Here is a 6442-nt window from a genome sequence, read left to right on the forward strand (position 1 = left end):
AGTATCTCTTAAAATTATGCTATTTTTTTAGATGTGATTTATTTTTTATTAATAATATTTGAAGTTTTTAATTTCTCTCTTAGTTACTGATTGTATATTAACTCCTTACCATTTCAAAAGTTATTAGTGTTTTGGAAGCAACTTAGATCACCTACAACTTTTCCGAATAATTATACGGATAGGGGGGGTGGGATGGAACATGGAAGTAGTACTAATAATTATATGGGCGGGGATGCGATTAAATGAAAACTCTAAATATTGTACAAACTCAAAACTATGATCTGGACTATTGAAAAATGTCAACCGATCGCAAAAAAACATCAACGAAAAAATGTCAACAGAATTTCAACGGTAGTTAATGATTGATGTTGTGTTGATACTGTGTTGACATTAAAATCTTAAAATTTTACACTGTGTTGATATTGTGTTGAAATTGTGTTGAGTAGTTTTGAGTTTGTACAATATATAAGTTTGCATTTTATCCCTATACGATACTGCAAATTTCTTTGAAATAGAATCGCGGTTTAGACGTCGGAAACGCGATTTAGCAACGAAATGGTTTGGGAAATCGGATTGGAAGCCACGATTTGATGATTTAATCTGTATGAGAAAAACAGCAAACCGGCAAGATGATGGTGGATCTGAGCTCCTTCTCAGAGGAGAAATTCGATCCTAAGAAATGGATAAACGGCGCCGTACAGCAGCGCCACCCGCAGGATCCCGTCGAGAAGCATCTCGTCGATCTCGAGAGATGGTGTCAGAGGAGATCGCCGCCTCTCTCGAAGAACAGAGCTCCGCCGCGCTCCTCCGCGTCCCCCGTGCCTCCCGCGACGTCATCCGCCTCCGTGACGACGCGCTCTCCCTCCGCTCATCCGTCGCCACCATTCTCATCTCGCTCAAGAAGGTGCTCTGCTTTCTGTCTCGCATCACAACAATGTCGCTGGAAATAATGTTTCTCATCCTGAAATTCAGAATTAGACATGAAATGTATTCGGATGAATGCGAAATTTGTTTCACTCAAATGAAAAAGGTTACGGAGTTAATGCAGGCTTATAATAATTAGTTTGGAACTAGTAACATACTGATAATCAGAGATACGGAGTTAGTTGAAGGTGCCATTTAAGTATGAATTCGTAAAATCAGAGTATTTTGTTTACTGATTTAGAATGATTACACATGAGTCCAGTGCATAAGGAGTAATAGGAATAGTTAATTTTATGCCTGGAATTGTTTGCTAATATGTTCTCAAGTACTAGTTACTTAGTGTGACGTTTTGTGTCAATCGGAGTAGTTAATGTTATGCCTTAAATTGTTTGCTAGGTAGGCTGTGTTAGGATTGGTATACTGAAAAGCATATTTCGAGCATGTTGCACGGATAGAATTGCTTGTATACAATAAATTTTACAATCCACTTTTAACCCAAAGCGAGAAGAAGTAATTTTATCGCATTGATGTTTGCTTGTGCATTTATAAGATGTTTCTCAAACATTTAAATGTATAAGAAGCAAATAAGTCTAATTCTTCTACATAGTAGACTGGTCGTGAACGGCGTTCACAGAAGGCGACGCAGTCGGTTCTTTGTAGAAGAGAAATAGAATTTCACAACCTAGATAGGCTTTGACACCTATCGTGAAAGGTTGCAGTGTCAGTCCGCATATTTCCTTATCTTAGGAAATAAACGACACTGGTGTGGTATAACATTGAAGGATCTAACAGTTGAGATAAGTCTTTCTTGCTATTTACCGAAAGACGAAGTCTCGGTGATTGTTATTTCTTAATCATTGTTGACATAACATTGAGCATACGATATTGATTATGCACTACTTTGATTTATCAAATGGTGCGGATTTTTCGCAATCCAAGAATCCTGATATCTTGGGTAGTGGTGATCAATGTCTAGAGGTGCTAGTATTGTTATTGCAATGAATCGTGTGCTGGGTGAGTCCAGTTTGATAATATTTTCAAGAGGTGTTCGAAAAATGTTTTATTATTCAGAAACCCGGCCTGTTGGAATTTATTCCAGAATAATAAATAAAGATTTTGAACTAGACAACTCTTGGAAAAAGATATTAATTAATTAAAGTCAAATAGCAAACTTAAATTAATTAATGGATACTTATATCTTAAACACGGGAAATAATAAATTAAAGAGGCAAAGCCCGAATTACTCGTAATTTGGGATTGGACGGGCAATCAATATTATTTTACTGTAGTGGCTGATAATAATATTCCTTTGGACTTATATTAAATTGGGGCTCAATTTAATTAGTAAAAGTCCAACAGGTTTGGCCCAAGTCCAACCTCCATGGATCCCTAATCTGGCCCACCATAACTCAATATAAAAGGAGATTAGAAAGGAGACTTAATTGAATTTTAATCATTAATTTTCGTGCTCCCCTCTGGGAGTGGACGAACAATCGGTTTTTGACAAAACTGATATTCTGTCTTCTTTCTAATCTTGCCCTTTTCGATTCTGACAAGCTTTGCCCACCCAAAGGTCATAATCTGAGTTCGGGATACAGATTAGAAGATTTATGGTTGAGTACGAAGATCATCTCGTGGAGAAGGCGCGACGATTCTTTGGAGAATCAGATCGGTAATTCTAAACCGTAGGAAATCATGAATTAGAGTTTTAATTCCTTAAACATGATTTATTTGTGTTCTTGAATGCAATTTGATTTGTTTAACATGTAGATAATTAATCCCATAATCGGTCAAATAGATCTGTAGATCTGATTTATTTGTGTATGCATGTCTTCTGCTGTGCAAGGGGCACCAATCCTCAGCAATTGGTATCAGAGCCAATTATTGGCTCTGATTATGTGGATTAATTTGATGTTATGTGAATTGCTTGAATGCATGAGTTTCTTTGTTTGGTTTGGGTTTTATTTGTTTTTGGAATGAAACCCTAAAATGAAGAACGGCTAGGCTCCTCGTCGAGAGAAGTTTATGTCACGGATCATCAGTCATTTTCATAAGCGTTGGTTTTATCAAATTACGTGAATTAAGTGTTGATTTCTCTATCGAGTAACTTTTACCTGTTCAAGAATCAATTGATTCTTGTTAGTATTCGCGGAATCTGTATAATCATATATGAATTGATTACGTGTATGATTTATTAATCATATATGTGTGCAGTCATGTGTAATGATTACTTTGTTTGTTGATTCCAATTGTTCCGTGTACGTGAATCAATTTTATATGTAATCATTGATTACATGAATGCAAAATCTTGATTGTGCTGAATCAATTCGAGCTCGCGGTGAGTGTCCGTTTTTCACGCTACTTTGTTACAACAATCTTTGGCGGCGTGAATATGAAGTCACGGGGCAGCAGCGCGGTGGCGTTGTTGGATGCGCAATAGTGGCGATCGGGCAGCAGCGGGTGCGACGATGCAAAGACAACAGCGTCGGTATCCCGCAGTGCAGTGCCGGCGATCGCCGACGACGCAGCAGCAGCGTCGGAGACTACGGAACAGCAAATGCAGCAACGTCAGGCTGGGCAGTTTGCCAAGCAGCCCAGGTGGCAGACTGAGTGGGAGCCCGTCAGCGGCGCTTCCGCACTCGTTTGACTGTGTCAAAATTTTCAAATTAGTTAGGATATTCCTAATCCTAGGAACTAATTTGGAGAAAATTTTGAAATTAGTTAGGGTCTTATTTTAAAATTAATTCAAGATATTGTTTAGAATAATATTTGAATATATCAAAGTGGATTATTTAAAATTTAATTTTTTAATTAAATTATGGATTAAAGGTATTTTTATCCTTATTTTATGGATTTAGATAGTTTAAATTCTATCTAGATAAATCCTAGATAAATTGGGATAGTAATAATTAATTTTATTTGTCTTATGGATTTATATAGATTTGATTCTGAATAAATCCTACATAGACTAGATAAATTAATTAATTATATTTGGATTTTAGCCTTATTTTATGGATTTAGATATATTTAATTATATCTAGATAAATCCTAGATAAATTTGGATAATAATTAATTTTATTGTCTTATGGATTTATATAGATTTAATTCTATGTGAATAAATCTTAGATAGACTAAGATAAATTTTAATTATGTTTATCCATATCTTGTAGATATTGATAGATTCAATTTTTGTTGGTTGGATCTTTATTATCTTTTGTCTTGTGTTGATAAATTGAAAATCAATCTCACAAAAATAGTTAGATCAAGCATCATTAAATGGGTAATCCTTGGGAAATGGATCATAAAATACATGGATCCACATCAACTACACAATTTAACTAGGAGTTTTGCCAGGAATATTCTACTTGTATTTTCAGATTCAAATCAGCATGTGTTGTTGGAGACACTGAAGGCGGTCTACTTGCAATATGAAGCCTTCAAACAAAGGTAGTCTTATTTTTTCTTATTGTAATTACTCCGCATTCTTCACACATTTATGATGGGATAGTATTAGAACTGTTTTTCCACACCTCTGTTCCTTGGTGTGATTTGGTATTTGTTTTGAGTTAAGAAGACAATTTCATATAGTGGAAACTCTTTTTCGGTAGAGGTTCTTGATTTTATTTATTTTTTATTCTGGGTATTGTTGTGTGTGGAGGATGCTTCTTGTTATGTGTGATGGACACTAAACAATCGATTTCTTTATTATAATTAACTCCTATAATTTCTCATGTAGGTATGGGCAAATGGAGCGAGGTGTGCTGTCTTGGGGCATTGTTGAACTTGATCTTAGGGGAGTTAGTACTCGCATTATTGGTGTCCAGGGAGTCGAACTCAGTGAAACAGTGAGAAGAATGGAAGAGTCCATCCCACAAGTCATTCTACTTCTTGAAGCTTCCACCGAAAGATGCATTAATTTTACTGGTGGTTCTGAGTTAGATGACTAATCCTAGCCCTAGACGATGTAACATTACAGTATATCACCATCCTTCAGGGTAACCTGAAAGCACTAAGAGCAGTGTGTGGGGTGGATGTAGCCGCGGATAACATTGTAGGAAAGAAAGAAACTGGATCTGATAGGAAATATGCAGCTTTGCATGCACGTAAAATTGATTTTAGTTCCAATGAGGAGGAATGGTCTTTTGTTCAGGGTGCTTTGCAGATTCTCACCGTTGCAGATTGCGTCACAAGCCGAATTTCAGTTTTTGAAGCTTCATTGAAGTCCACACTTACTCGACTGAGCACTAATCTGTCTTTCTCCGTGTATGGTTCAAATCTTGACCATAACCAATCACATTTGGATGACAATGATGGAATTGGGGGCTCTTCAACAACAGGAAAAGCTTCCTTGGATGTTGCAGCTCTATGGCTTGTTGATGTTATTGAAAAAGCTCGAAAACTATTTAGCCTCTTAGAGCAGGTACATACATTATTCCCTTATTCGTAAGATTCAAGGGAAACAACTTTTTGGTGCCACCCTATATTATATTTTCCAACAGAAACTGATCATAAATCATTTGATCTAATTACTTAATGACTGATACATCCTGGGCTCACGAGTCTTAACGAGTTTCTCTTGGTTCTTGCAGTCAAAAGATCCCCGATTCCACGCTCTTCCACTGGCTTCTCAAAGAGTAGCAGCCTTTTCAGAGGCAGTTAATGAGCTAGTATACGATGTACTCATACTAAAAGTGAGACAACACTTCAATGGTTTGTCTAATCTACCGATATGGTCTTCTGTTGAAGAGGCAAGCGCTTACCCTGTTCCAAGCTTTAGCGCCTATCCTCAGTCATACGTGAACAACGTGGGTGAATACCTTCTTACTCTGCCCCAACAGCTAGAGCCCCTTGCCGAGGGAATTTCCAACAGTGACTCCAATGCTGAGGAGGCACAGTTTTTCGCAACTGAATGGATGTTCAAGGTAACTAAGCTCACTAATTTACTTTATACTCCAATGTTGAACCCGATCATGTGAACATGTAGGTTGGTGAGGGAGCTAGTGCTCTTTATATAGAGCAGCTGCGCGAGATCCAGAAGATAACAGATCGAGGAGCTCAGCAGCTAGCAGTGGATATCGAGTACTTGAGCAACGTGCTGTCAGCTCTATCGATGCCAACACCACAAGTTCTTGCCCCGTTTCACACATGCTTCTCAGCACCAAGGGATCAGCTCAAGGATGTTGTCAAATCGGATTCAGGAAATCAGCTAGATCTTCCCACAGCTAACCTTGTGCGTAAGATGCGAGGAGTCAGGCTTGATTAGGGCCTATCTCCCAGCTCGCTTCAGCGATGAACTCATCTCCCTCCCAAATCCTATACAAATATTCGTATTGTAGTGTACTGGAAAAATGGAAAATGAGATTGTAAAAATGCCAATATTTGTTTTTGTTTTGTAAAAATGCCAATATTCCTAAGACCACGAAGGTCTTTATAAGCTTCCAATCATGCGTTTCTTGCCCTTAATTATATATCCATTAGAATGTTCTAGTAGATGATTTCCTCAAGACTTCTATTTATA

General features: G+C 37.5%; 1 pseudogene; it reads left to right on the forward strand.

The window, feature by feature from the left end:
- Nucleotides 1-632: 632 nt before the first annotated feature.
- On the forward strand, nucleotides 633-6187 carry LOC125220925 (conserved oligomeric Golgi complex subunit 7-like; annotated as a pseudogene).
- The last annotated feature ends 255 nt before the right edge of the window (nucleotides 6188-6442 follow it).

The sequence above is a fragment of the Salvia hispanica genome, chromosome 1, assembly GCF_029641045.1.
Source record: "Salvia hispanica isolate PSC_SH4W2 chromosome 1, Shi_PSC_v1, whole genome shotgun sequence".
NCBI lineage: Eukaryota > Viridiplantae > Streptophyta > Magnoliopsida > Lamiales > Lamiaceae > Salvia > Salvia hispanica.